Source organism: Terrapene carolina, unplaced genomic scaffold (assembly GCF_002925995.2).
Source record: "Terrapene carolina triunguis isolate 2854851 unplaced genomic scaffold, T_m_triunguis-2.0 Scaffold244, whole genome shotgun sequence".
NCBI lineage: Eukaryota > Metazoa > Chordata > Testudines > Emydidae > Terrapene > Terrapene triunguis.
This window is the reverse complement of record NW_020664595.1, coordinates 449,281-463,395: the sequence shown is the minus strand read 5'-3', so window position 1 is coordinate 463,395 and position 14,115 is coordinate 449,281. Positions and strand designations below refer to the sequence as shown.

General features: G+C 45.2%; 1 protein-coding gene across 2 annotated transcripts in view; it reads left to right on the top strand.

Annotated features, from left to right (window-relative positions):
* Positions 1-1,267: 1,267 nt before the first annotated feature.
* SLCO2B1 (solute carrier organic anion transporter family member 2B1) overlaps positions 1,268-14,115 on the top strand; it is a 100,013-nt gene continuing 87,165 nt past the window's right edge. Inside the window, exons 1-2 of one of the 2 annotated variants that reach the window (XM_024217636.1) lie at positions 1,268-1,358; positions 1,878-2,026. The gene's annotated coding sequence lies outside the window, so the exon portion shown is untranslated. The remainder of the gene's footprint in view (positions 1,359-1,877; positions 2,027-14,115) is intronic. The other variant, XM_024217631.1, reaches the window with a different exon arrangement.

Here is a 14,115-nt window from a genome sequence, read left to right as displayed (position 1 = left end):
TATTACCTCTATTACAGTAGCACCTAGAGGACTTGATTATGTTGCTATGGTACACACCCTGTCCCAGTTGAAAAGCACGATGAAATAAAAGCAGATGGATAAAACAAATAGATGGAGGAAGAGGACAGAGTATACATGAAACAATCCTGATTAGCTTGATAAATACAGGTTTCAGCACAACCGCTGCCAGAGATCTGATCTAATCTATCTGCAGTGAACTATTGTACTGGTATCTGAGTAGTGATGAGCATTTGACATCAAAGTGCAGATGCAGGCCCCCCTAAACTCGAGGAATGTTTGGGTCCAGGGTTTTGGGTCAGCCTGTTAAAGATATAGGTGCAGGCTACTAAATTTGGGTTCAGATTTGAAATGATCTCCCCATCCCTTGTAAAGTTAGAGGCTGTTTAGATTGGGAGTCTTGGTTAGGAGACCATCTCCACATGGAAAAATATAAAATATTGCATGGAGTGTGAGTGTCCTTGATATATAAGCAAACAAAAGTGAGAAGACCAGTAATTCCAGCGGATCAGTATGTACTCAATGAACATTATAAACAAGTTGTTTAAATGACAAGCTTGAAGAGAAAAATCCCTGTTTTCCCTTGACAGATTTAGCTGGTGTTGTTTGTACTTTAATTTCTCTTGTTCTTATCTGCAAATGCTGTAGTGATTAGTTATAGAAACAAATGCTCTAAATCACAAATCCATAACCAACACTGCAGCTTAGAAAGTCACAAGTAACAAATTAGAATAATAAGACAAACATGACGAACAAGGCACATGAGATTAGGGTTGCCAATTTTGGTTAGACATATTCCTGGACATTTCATCACATGATGTAATCTTTAATGAAAGATTAATTTTTAATTCCTGGAGACTCCAGGGCAATCCTGGAGGGTTAACAGTCCTACATGAGATGGATCCTAGCAGTATATTTGGGGAAGGGGTAAGAAGCAGGAATTTTGCAATATGGATAGAATAAGAACAAAGATTGCTGTTTTTGTTGGGATTTTTTTTTTAAATCAAGAGCTATTAAATTTTCAAAGTTTTTGGCTAAAAATTCAAACAAACCACAGCCTCTGAAATTTTTGGCTCCAAAAATGTGTAAATAAAAGGCTTAAAACCAACAAAAATGGCAGAAAATCCAAGTGCAGACAGACAGAGATTGCAAAATTGGAAGTTAGAAAAAGACCTTTGGCAATTTCAAATCAGAAGCATAGACTAAGTCCCTCCCCTCCAACACACAAACACCCCACCCCAAGCTGAAAACTAAAGTATTCTATGGCTAGAAAACACATTGGCTGAGGAATGCATTTGCTACAGCAGTACTGAGACTATGAAAAGGGGTGTCTAGAAATTGTGAGTATCCCGAGTGCTTTGTTATAAGAAAGAAGGTTATTGAGCTGCTTGTTGCTTAACTTGTTTTGATTTTTCCTCCAAATTCAGACCTCAGCATAGCTCATGTGTCTATAAATCCTTAGCTGCCTGAGCTGCTTTCCCCAGTGGGTTACTTTTATACAACTTCTTAGATTGTGCAGGACTTGGATTTCTTAGCAGCTCAAAAAGAGAGAGTGGGCACAAATGTTCTGTACTGTCTGTTCCATGAGGAGTTCGCTCTTGTTTATTTCTTTGATTCTCTTGTTCTAACAAAACAACCGTACTTTTACACTGCAGCCTTAGACATAACCCATTTGGAGTGAAATCGTCTAGTGAAATAGAATGAAAGTTCCACAGTGTTGTTCAAGAAAGTCACTTCACTGTAGGAGATTTCACTAACCCAGACTCACTTTTCTGATGTCTTGCATTTATTTTAGGGCAGGGTGGATTTCTAGGGAGACATAAGCCATTTCCTATGTCTGAGTACATTTAACCCCTTAGGGTGAAGTTGGTGACATGGAAATAGTGCTCTGTATTGCAAGGAGAGGGACTCGGATTGGATTCCTGAGGAGAGACTCATCTAGTCAATTAAGGAGCATGTTGCTGCTTCATCTCCTTGGCCAGATGACAAAGACTGTGACAAGGAGCTGGTAGGTGTTAGTGACAAAAAAATCAAGCATTAACCTAGCAGTGCTGCAGCTCTACACAGACTGTATGATGACAATATCCCCTGCAGTCCGAGTGGCTGCTTTGCAGGTGCACATACTGAACATCATGCTATGTTGCAGCACTTCGATTTATTATGTGAACAGCCTGCCGGTGAATGGGGTGGAATTATTAGCTTTGGAGAGCGGAGTCTTCAATTCACAGAACAAGCACAGGGCAGCAGTTTCAGTACAGGTTCCCCTGCATTGTCCCAGCAGTCTTTCTCAGCCTTGACTTAGTTGGCTCAACTCTAGGGGGGAGAGAATGCTTTGCTCTCCGCAACTCATCCAGTCCTTGGTCATAGAAACAAGGGAATTGCCATGCTGGTTCAGACCAGAGCTCCAGCTATGTAGTCCAGTACCCTGTCTCTGACAGTTGGCGGCATGTGATGCTTCAAAGGGAAAATAAGAGCTTCACGATAGCCAGATGTGGGATAATCTGCTTCCCATGAAGGTTTCCCCCCAATCCTTAATAATTAGAGATAATTTAAACCCAGAAACATGTCGTTTTATCTCCTGTCCCATTCTCCTTTGTTACCATTACCTGTTAGAACTTTAGATATTCTTGTTCTCCATATAAATGTTTCAGCTGAAATTTCCTTTCAGGGCCAGGGAGACAATGATGCCAGTTGTGATGGTGGTTTTTATGAGGGGGATGTCTGTCCCGTAGGGACTGGACTAAGAGTCATCCAACTCTTTTCACAAAGGACACTGAACAGCCATCAGTTGGTAATGACTTTCAGTCACTGCTAAACTTGGCTGCATTTGATCTGTTGAGCTTTAGGTGAAAGGCTCTGCACTACAGCACTACCAGAAAACATTTTACAGTTGCCACTGTTCCATTTTCACCTAGCATTGTCAAGGGAGGGGAACGGTGACCCTCGTGTTTTGGGAATGGGAGATGAAGGTTTAATCCCCTAATTTCTGCAGACTGCCTGTGTGACTTAGGCTCAGATCCACAACGGTACTTAGTCACCTGATTCCCAGTTTTAGGCATTAGTGCAACCCACAAAATAGCCTTTTAGATGTCACCTAATCCTGTAGGTGCCTCAACTGTGTATAAATGATTAAAGAGTCTTTGGAAGAAAGGGACTGGATCTCCTGCCTTTTAAGTGGATGCCCTAACTACCAGGCTACATTGTCTCACTCTGGCCAAAGACGCTAAGTATTTATCCACAGTGAAACAGCTTCAGCAGGAGAGATTGAGGGACACTCCCCATCAGAATATCCCATAGTTAGAGCATGCCGAGAGGTGTGGGAGATCCTGTTCAAATTCTCTCCCCCTCAGGCAGAGTGGGGAATTGAATCTGACCTTCCACATCCCAGGTGAGCTCTCTAATCACTGAGTTAAATGTTATAAGGTGGGTGATGGCACCATCTCCTCATCTGGCAAGTTTGCATGGATTTAGGTGCCTGCCTCACTCCTTCTCACAAGAAATAACTTAGGCACCTAAGCCATGTCACTTCAGTGGAGGGGTTCCTGGTTGTGGATTGCAAGCAAAGATAGGTGCCTCCCTATAGCCTGGATTTAAGCGCCTATCTCTATGAGAGGAGTGGGGCTTAGGACATCCTCCTCTCCTTGGCATCTCCCATTGGAGGCTCAGGCAGCTCCATGCTTAGCATGCTGGCTTTTGTGGATTGTATAGTTAAGCACTTATCTCTCCCCATCCATTGTAAAGGGGGCCTAAGCGCCTAACTCAGTGGCTGGTGTTGTTAGCCCTGTGATTTTCTAGGCACCTAAAAGTTAGGTGTTGTGATGCTGAGCATTGCAACGCACAAATCTCTTTGTGGATCTGAGCTGTTGCTTTTCTGTGCCTCCGATTCCTGCATCTGTAAAATTGCCTACCGCACACGGGAGCTGTGAGACTCAATGAGTAAATGTTTGAGCCCCTCAGACAGAAGATGCCCTAGCCATAAAAAGTATTAACAGAGAACCTTCTCCCGGCAGTTCCTAGCTCTTCAGGATTGTTGTTGATATACAACGACTGTACAGTGAGCAGAAAATCAAAACCAGTCACTTCTATTTGTAACCTCTCCCAAACATGATAATACCCATTCAGTGTCAGTCTACAAGGGAGAGCATCTGAGTGACAGCCTGTACTTTCCTTTAGATTGTGAATGAAGGAAAAAACTTCTTAAAATCTTTATAAAACTAGGTTTTGCGACTCTCACTCTCCTAATATGCAGGCAGATAGGTGGATGCACAACTGACCTCAGCTGGATGGAATCAGAATTGCTTAAAGGTTTTGTATCTTTGTTGCCATATAGTGGCAGCAAACTAGAGAGGGTATAAATCCTAATATTACTTAGGCTAAAGGAGAATCTTCTTTAGCTGAAGTGGGAGTACAGGTTTGGATTTGGGAACTAAAAATCCTAGGTTCTGCCCAATGCATGTGCATCCAAAAATCCAAACTGACCTGGGTGGTGGGTCTGAAACAAGGGCGCAAACTGTTCATTGACTTACACCTTGTGCAACCCCATTGACTTCCTTCAGCCCAGGAACACAAACAGGTCAGATATTAATTAAAACCTGATTCTTGCCTCCTTCTTTAGCAGAGTGCTGGAGCAGGCCTATAGTGAGGCACAGCAGGGCATCTTTGGAGCAGGATGGTAAACATAGTAAGGCTGGCAGAGGACTCTCGCAGAGACCTAACATAAGAATTATTCAGAATTAAAACCATGAGGGAGTGATGCAAAGAGTTACTGCACTAATTGCTCATATTTGGGGGCCTGGGTCCAAATGCTGTCTTAAGATTGCTACTGAAATAATTTGTTTGGTAGCTGTCATTGGGTATGGCTGCCCTATAACACAGTATGATGGAGCTGGGACTCCCTTCCTCAGTTTCCATCCATGATGTTGGTCTCCTCAGCTTTCCAGACACCGGTCTCTGTTGGAGATATGGCTCAGCCCTTACAACCAAGTGATAAACTTAAACCTTTCCAAGGTAGCAAAAGTCCAACAAAAAAGTCCCAAACAAAAATAGTCCTTTGTTCTTCAGGGCTTTTCTTCAGCCTGCCCTCTGGGCCCTGTTCCTAGTCCCTTCTGTACTACTTTTGAGAGTAATTCCTCTGATCTGGTATAGAGCACTATGAAGACCGAGGCCAAAAAAAGCATTGAGTACTTCCCCCTGGAGTACCCAGCCTCCTGCAGACCCTGGCTTGGGGCCTTCCACATGAGCCCTCCCACTTCTTGTGGATCCTCCCAGGCTGATCTCTCTCAGTCTTTTTTATAAGACACGGGGGACCATTAAACTATCACATGATCTTCTGTAGTCCTGTCTTCTCAGGCTGGGAAGCAGCTAATTAAATATGGCACAGTGTGGGTGGCCCCTTCTCCCCTTAAAAGGGCCAGTCACCCTATGACAGTAGCCTAGTCTGTCATCTGTCAGCATTACAAATGCTAATACACCACAGAATTTGGACTTAAGGGAAAGACTATACTTGAGAGAAACCTAGGACTGAAATAGGCAGTTTGTCTGGTTTCTGCCTGTCCTGGGGCTGACTTCAGCTAGTATTAGTTATGCAATATGACCCTCAGAAAAACAAAACAAAAAACAGACAACCACTAAATCATCAGCAGTCATCAAAGTGGTTTGAACCTCAGAACAAACATCAGCTAGTAAAAACCACTAGTCCTGATTACATCCTGAGGCTGCAATGGGAATGCTGTGTGTCAGCACAAGGCATGCTGCTTCTGGACTTTGCCAAAATACTGAATCTACATATCTCTTTGTCAGAGCCGACCTTTAGACACACCGCTTTGAAAATTTTCTAAAGTAAACATGATCATAAAGACAGGAGCATCAGAGGGGTAGCCATGTTAGTCTGTATCCACAACAACAACGAGTCCGGTGGCACCTTAAAGATTAACAGATTTATTTGGGCATAAGCTTTCGTGGGTAAAAAAACCCACTTCTTCAGATGCATGAAGACAGGAGTGTTAAATCTGCTGCAGAATAATCCACACAGTGGGGAAGTTTTGTCTTGAGAAATTACTCAAACAGGTTGTTATTGCATAATCCCCATCTTCTCCATTTATGTAACATGCTGAGATTTCAAATGTCAGCACAAAGATTTCTCTTCTGCCCTGTGTGTACCCTCCTCATTTCCTTCTCTCTGCTATTTTTGATTGTTTATCTTTGGACATGATGGGTGTATTCAACTCCATGAGCTTCTGGGAATTGAGTTTGTATGAAAGACACAAAACAAAACTGTATTGTGTTGAGCTGCTGACATATGTATGTGTATCACTGCCCTCTGCTAGATGGAATCAGAACTGCTCAACTGTGATTCATAGTCCTATACTACTACAAACTACAGGTGATTCTCCTTGAGCCCACATAACAGGAGCGTTAGCAGCAGGAGTTTTATTCCCTGGAGTCTCCATGAAGTTGTGAGTGGCTGAGGTGTATAGTGACAACCACAAATTACCTTGAATGTGATCTGTCAGTGCAATTTACTGTGGCTATGTTGCTCAGATCAGTATTGCCTGAGGTGCCCAGTGTTTAGGACATTACTGTATACTGCATTCTTCTGAGGAGAAAGGAAAAGTCTCAGTGCTGGTCTCTATACCCTAGTTACCAGTTACAAAACCAGCCCCTCCTTCTTTCCTTAATCTGTTTCCTCCAAGGTGAGCTTAGGCGTTGACTAAGTAGCCACGTGGGATACCATGTTGCAAGGAGAGTTCCATGGCTCCTGTATTCTATTGCAGAACCAGGCAATGGGCCAGAAGAACGTTTGGAGCAGGGGCTGTCTCTTTGAGTTTGTCTACATGGTGCTTTAGGGCTGGTCTACACCCAGCCGCTAGTTCGGCGGCTGGGGATCAAAGTTCTGGGTTCGACTTATCGCGTCTGGTCTGGACGCGATAAGTCGAACCAGGAAGTGCTCGCCGTCGACTGCGGTACTCCAGCTCGGCGAGAGGAGTACCGCGGAGTCGACGGGGAGCCTGCCTGCCATGTGTGGACCGCGTCTGAACCGCGGTAAGTTCGAACTAAGGTATGTCGACTTCAGCTACGTTATTCACGTAGCTGAAGTTGCGTACCTTACTTCGACTTGGGGGGTTAGTGTAGACCAGGCCTTAGTCTGCACTAGCCTGTTGTGCTCTAACTGGCCAGTGTGGCCCCTACTGGTGCACACTCACAGTTCCCAAGTGCCTCTTAATGTAATACTGTTTGAAAGCAGGGTTCACATGGGCCCATTAGTGTGCAACACATTAGTGCACGTTAGAATTTACATACTTCTTGTGCAGATTAAAGCACCATGTAGAGAGTTAGATCAATATTATATGTTTGCAAAATATATGCATAAAGATCATCTGTGCAGGAGACAGAGCTTTCTTGGAGGCTTGTCCCAGACTGTGAAATGAACAACTTATGTTACTAAGGACCATTACAAATCTCACCACCTTCTGCTCCAAGTGTGAGGCACAGTTTTTGACCTGCCTTCTCTTGTACAAGCATATAGCAACATGTATATAGAATCATAGAAGATTAGGGTTGTAATCCATGTTGACTGTTCCTGATCACCTTCCTCTCCTCCACGTGCTTCAGAATGGATTCCTTGAGGACCTGCTCCAAGATTTTGCTGGGGACTGAGGTGAGGCTATAGTTCCCCGGGTTCTCTTTCTTCCCTTTTTTAAGTATGGGCACTATATTTGCCTTTTTCCAATCGTCCGGGACCTCCCGCGATTGCCACGAATTTTCAAAGATAATGGCCAATGGCTCTGCAATCACATCAGCCAACTCCCTCAGCACCCTTGGATGCATTAGATCTGGACCCAGGGACTTGTACATGTCCAGGTTTTCTAAATAGTCCTTAACCTGTTCTTTCACCACTGAGGGCTGCTCACCTCCTCCCCATACTGTGCTGCCCAGTCCAGCAGTCTGGGAGATGACTGTGTCTGTGAAGACCAAAGCAAAAAAAGCATTGAGTACTTCAGCTTTTTCCACATTATCTGTCACTATGTTGCCTCCCCCATTCAGTAAGGGTCCCACACTTTCCCTGACTTGTAGCTAACATACCTGTAGAAACCCTTCTTGTTACCCTTCACATCCCTTGCTAGCTGCAACTCCAATTGTGCCTTGGCCTTCCTGATTACACCCCTGCATGCTCTAGCAATATTCTTATACTCCTCCCTAGTCACCTGTCCAAATTTCCACTTCTTGTAAGCTTTCTTTTTGAGTTTAAGCTTATTGAAGATTTCACTGTTAAGCCAAGCTGGTCGCCTGCCATATTTGCTATTCTTTCTGCACATCGGGATGGTTTGTTCCTGTGCCCTCAATAAGGCTTCTTTAAAATATAGCCAGCTCTCCTGGACTCCTTGCCCTCTCATATTAGACTCCCAGGGGATCCTTCCCATCAGTTCCTTAAGGGAATCTAAGTCAGCTTTTCTGAAGTTCAGGGTCCATATTTTGCTTCTCTCCTTTCTTCCTTTTGTCAGGATCCTGAACTCCACCATCTCAAGGTCCCTGCTGTCTAGGTTGCCACCCACTTCTACTTCCCCTCCCAATTCTTCCCTGTTTGTAAGCAGCAGGTCAAGAGGTCAAGAGGAGCACGGCCCCTAGTTGGTTCCTCCAGCACTTGTACCAGGAAGTTGTCCCCAACACTCTGCAAAAACTTCCTGTATTGTCTGTGCATTGCATAACAACAACCACCCCTCCTAAAACTAAACACTCCATTGCACACACAGTTCTTCACATGGGAAGAGGATGAAAGAACAATCCACATGTCACCTCGCTTAACACACTACTAGAAAGTGCTCACATACTACAACAATGAACATGGTATAGGAACCTATATAGAGTACAATAGAACAGGTACAGTCCCTAGCACGATGGGGTCCTGGCCTCTAGGCACAACCAGAGTACACATAATAAATAATAATAACAGGAGGAGACCAGATGGCCAGAAGATAAGTACCTTGCCCTAAAGTGTGGGATTTAAGGACAGATAGAGATGCTGAGGGGAGGGGATGGAAAACTGGATCAAGAGCAACCCAGGAAACATCAAGAAAACAGGAACTGACTTTATTATTGTTATTTATTCATTGCATCCATCTTACAAACACAGACTCACTCCCTGTCCTGAAGAGTGCACATGCTAATGCCTGGCATGGCACCATATGCCACAGCTACAGACCAACAGGTGGGAAAGCAGGAAGGTGAGCAGATGAGGATTACGAACATAAAGTCACTTCAGCTCCTTTCATTTTGTGAACACATCTTTTCCAAATACATTCCATGTGATGTATAAAAGTCCCTCACTATCCAGCACCCCCTACACCAGCCACTACACTCCCTCAGGAACCAACCTGGACACTCAGGCCTGCAATCACTCCACACCTCCTCCACAATCAGCCTCCCAGTACAGAGGCATTACCTAAAGCACCAATAAACTTAGATCTGGTCCTAATTTCCTCAGTCTTCTTTCCTCTGTCTAGTATACAATCCACTCTCTCCCCTGTTCACTTCTCATTCCCAGTACTCACTGGGCTCAGACGCCTCTATCTGAAATGTGGCTTATTAAGCCCTGATCTACACTACAGAGTTAGATCAATGCAAGGCAGCTTATGTCAACCAAACTATGGAAGTGTCTACTCTAAAATTTAGCTCCCATCAACCAGGGCTGGCTCCAGGCACCAGCGGAGGAAGCACGTGCCTGGGGTGGCACATGCTAAGGGGCGGCATTCTGTCCATTCTTGGGGCGGCACAGTCTGAGCGGCTTTTTTGTTGTTGCTTGGAGCAGCAAAAATGGTAAAGCCGGCCCTGCCACCAACATAACTCGCCTGCTGCACCTACTTAATAACTCCACCTCCACGAGAGGTGTAGAGTCAATGTTGATGTAGTTAGGTCGAAGCAGGGTCAGTGAAGACACTGCATTGCTTACATCGAGTGTTGCTGGCTTTCAGAAGCCATCCCATAATGCCCCACACTGACAGTTCAATTGGTGCAAGCGCTTCTGGTGAGGACGCGCACCACCGACATCAAGATCAAAGTGTAGCCCAGCACAAGCGATGTAATTACTGCATAAGTTAATATTGTGTCTGTAAACTAGTGATTACATTGATTTATACATAAATATATAACTATCTAATACAGTGATACTCAGCCAATGGCTTTTGCCACATATGACTCTTCCTACATACCTTTATCTTCTTGGGGTTAAGAACCACATTGTGTGGTGCCTTAACATGCACACCTACATAAACTCAACATAGAGGAATAATTGCACAGCTAACCTTCTGCTAGGATTAGATGTAAGGAAAAGTTTGGCAGGGCAGGCAGGACTGTTAGGCAGAGTGGGCAGCAGGTGAGAGGGTACCATGGGAAGATTTGTGTATATTTTCAATATATAATCGTCTTAACCACAACCAAATCATTTTAAACTGGTATTTCTGGTGCATTCATATCACTTCACATTAAATCTCATTAGCTAACCTAGTGCAGGTAAATCTCTGCCAGAGCCTTGAGCCCCGGGGTAGCGACGGCAGCCGGGAGCCCTCAGGGGCGGCTCTGGCGATTTAAAGGGCCCGGGGCGCTGCTGCAGTATCGGCAGCCGGGAGCCCCTGGCCCCTTAAATCACCATTGGAGCCCTGGGCCAGTGCCGGGCCTCCAGCAACCGGGCTCCAGTGGCAATTTAAAGGGCCTGGGGCTCCCCGCAGCGGCCAGAACCCCAGGCCCTTTAAATCGCCGCCCGAGCCCTGCTGCCGGAGCCCCCGGGGTAGTGGCGGTAGCCGGGGGCTCCGGCGATGACTTAAAGGGCCCTTTAAATTGCTGCCTGAGTCGCCTCCGCCACCCAGGGGCTCTGGCAGCGGGGCTCTGGTGGCAATTTAAAGGGCCCGGGGCTCCGGCCACTGCCAGGAGCCCCAGGCCCTTTAAATCGCTGGCCTGGGGAAGCTGGTCCGGTCTGGCATGGTGTACTGGCTCTTGCCGGTACGCCGTACCGGACCGGCTTACTTTCACCTCTGCCTAGTAGTCATACTTTACATTTGTAAGATTTTGTAATTTAACAATAACTATAGCAGGCTGGCCTTGTTCGAGATCTTAGTTCAAATTCTAGGCTCACTACCTTGCCCCCGCCCCCACCTCAAAAGGTTTGGAGTATTGCTCCCAAGCAACGCATGCATGGTAGATTCAAGGATCTGCATTGATGGACTTGGGTGGGAACCACATCCAGCTCTCCCAGGCTAGAGGAGGGAGTTACTGAGGCTCAGGGCCTCTGAGAATACAGAAATAAAAAGGAGAAAACGGCATCTGGGAGAAGTCCTCATCCCCAAAATTACTGGGGAAGTTTCTCAGCTGGCATCCATTGGAGCTCTTGCAGTTTACAGCAGCTGAAGGTCTGCCCCAGTGCCTCTAAAATCCTAAAAAAAAGGCCCATGTGCATAATATGCTGACTCCCCCTCAATGTTGTTGGTACAGGAGGGTGAGCCAACCTTCAGCACCTTAACTAGTGGCTGGACCATTCCCACAGCTCCCCATGGTTTGGCTCAGATGGATGAAGCATACGAAATGGGTACTTATCTCAGTGCTTTCTATCTATTAGTCTTAGATCCCAAACAAGTGTGACCTTTGTCCGAGCCCCCTGCAATGTAAATATTGGTTCATGAAGCTTTGACTGACACTGTGTACACTGAAATCCGGTTGCCCTTGCATCTAGTTTTACTCTGTTAACGCCTGTCAGAAATGTGGAAAGTCCCTGCAAGTTTTATGGGAGCAGCACTTTTTCTTTGAGAGCTTAAGAATTTACTTTCAAGCATATAATAAGTAAACAGTTTCCTGCTTCACTAGGAGAAATGCTGCTTTTTAAAGAGTTTTGTACTAGGGTCAATGACACTATTTAAAATTATCGAGCTGCCATCTTTGCCTGCTGCCCTTGAAATACTGCCCAGTTTTTCACTGATTTTCTCTCTGTAGCAAATGAGTAGGGAAATGAATTAGTGGTTGCTCGTATTTGGGGTGAAGGGCAGAGAGTAGGAGGAAGAGAACGCATATTTGAAACCTATAGGATTACAGCTGGGGGTAATAAACACAATGCTGGAAATATCTGCTAGAATAAGGTAACAGCTCTCTGGACGAGTGATGTGTATAAAGATTAAAGCTGAAATCCACCAATACTAGCCAAGAAAGCTCATGCAGTTGATAATCATTTGCGGAATAATCATAATAATTTGCATTGATATAGCCCCTGTCATTCCAAAGTGCTTTGCAGTCTTAATGTGATATGTCAGCTGTGCACATAGGGTAGGATGACCAGACAGCAAATGTGAAAAATTGGGACCGGGGTGGGGGGTAATAGGAGCCTATGTAAGAAAAAGACCCCAAAATCTGGATGGTCCCTATAAAATCGGGACATCTGGTCACCCTAACATAGGGCTCACTTAACCCATTGCAGAGATCAGCCACCTTGGGTGGACCCTAGGAGCTGGATAACAGCAAAAATTTACACTACACAATTTAGGACAGGAAGAGAAGACTAAGGCTATGTCTACATTAGAGAGCTTACAGCGGCGCAGCTGTACCAGTGCAGCTGCACCGCTGTAAGATCTTTTGTGTAGCCACTTTATGCCAGTGTCGCCTGTCAACATAATTAATCCACCCCCAACGAGCGGCGGTAGCTATGTCAGCAATAGAAGCTCTCCCGTCACCATAGCAGTGTGCACACTAGCGCTAATGCCGACATAACTTATGTTGCTCGGGGAGGTGGAATATTCACACCCCTGAGAGACATAAGATTTTCCAACATAAGTGATAGTGTAGACATAGCCTAATTCTCTTGTATATTCAAATTAAATTGAAGGGAGGAATTTAGTGAAGCAGAACCTTATAGTTTGGGGTCGTAATTCCAGCACTAACGCACTCTTGGCTTTTGAAATCAATAAAGTTAGGATGTAATAGAGAGCAGAATTGAGCCCCTCCCTCCAAACTGACCCCCCCCACACTCCCCTAACAGCCCCCATCTCTTGTAAAAAGTGCCATGGTATCTTTAATAACGATGAGTGGTCAGGACCTCAGTGTTACTTCTCATGTGAAAGACAGAACCTCTGATAATACAGTGCCCATTAATACCACAGGAAGACAGTATCAGAGGGGTAGCCGTGTTAGTCTGAATCTGTAAAAAGCAACAGAGGGTCCTGTGGCACCTTTAAGACTAACAGAAGTATTGGGAGCATAAGCTTTCGTGGGTAAGAACCTCACTTCTTTAGATGCAAGTAGTCTTAAAGGTGCCACAGGACCCTCTGTTGCTTTTTACAGGAAGACAGTTGTTCAGAAGTAAGAATGGTGGATTGTGAGCATTCAGTTGTAATGTTACCAGAGAGGAGATTGGAAAGGTCAGTCTGTATATTGTAGCAGGTCTTATTTTGGTCTTCTTAGTGTATGCACAACATCCTTCAGGTGGCATGTGACCAGGATTCATCACCGAATTTGGTCCGCTGGTTGGATCATTAACTTTCCCGGCTTGGGACGGGTACTGATGGGGAGTGCGATGTGAATGCTAATCCATGTCCCCCTGTACTTTGGTTATTGCTTATACAACGTGCCTCTATAGTCCAGAGCTGACTCTAGAATCAGGGCCGGCTCCAGGGTTTTTGCCGCCCCAAGCGACAAAAAAAAAAAAAAAAGCCGCGATCGCGATCTGCGGCAGCAATTCGGCGGAAGATCCTTCGCTCCAAGTGAGAGTGAGGGACTGTCCGCCGAATAGCTGGACGTGCCACCCCTCTCCAGAGTGGCCGCCCCAAGCACCTGCTTGGCAAGCTGGTGCCTGGAGCCGGCCCTGTCTAGAATGCAGGCTTTTAGTGAAACAATAAACAACTCTCTTTGTTTTAAAAGTGTTCCAGTGTTTCTTACAATGAAAGAATATGGAATAATGGGCCCACTCCACCGCTGTGCAATAACACCTAGCTCTTATCTAATGCTTTTCATCTGTAGCTCTCAAAGCATTTTACAAAGAGTACCATTACCTTCAATTTACAGTGGGGAAACTGAGGCACGGAGCAGTGACATGACTTGCCCAAAATCACCCAGCAGGCCTGTGGT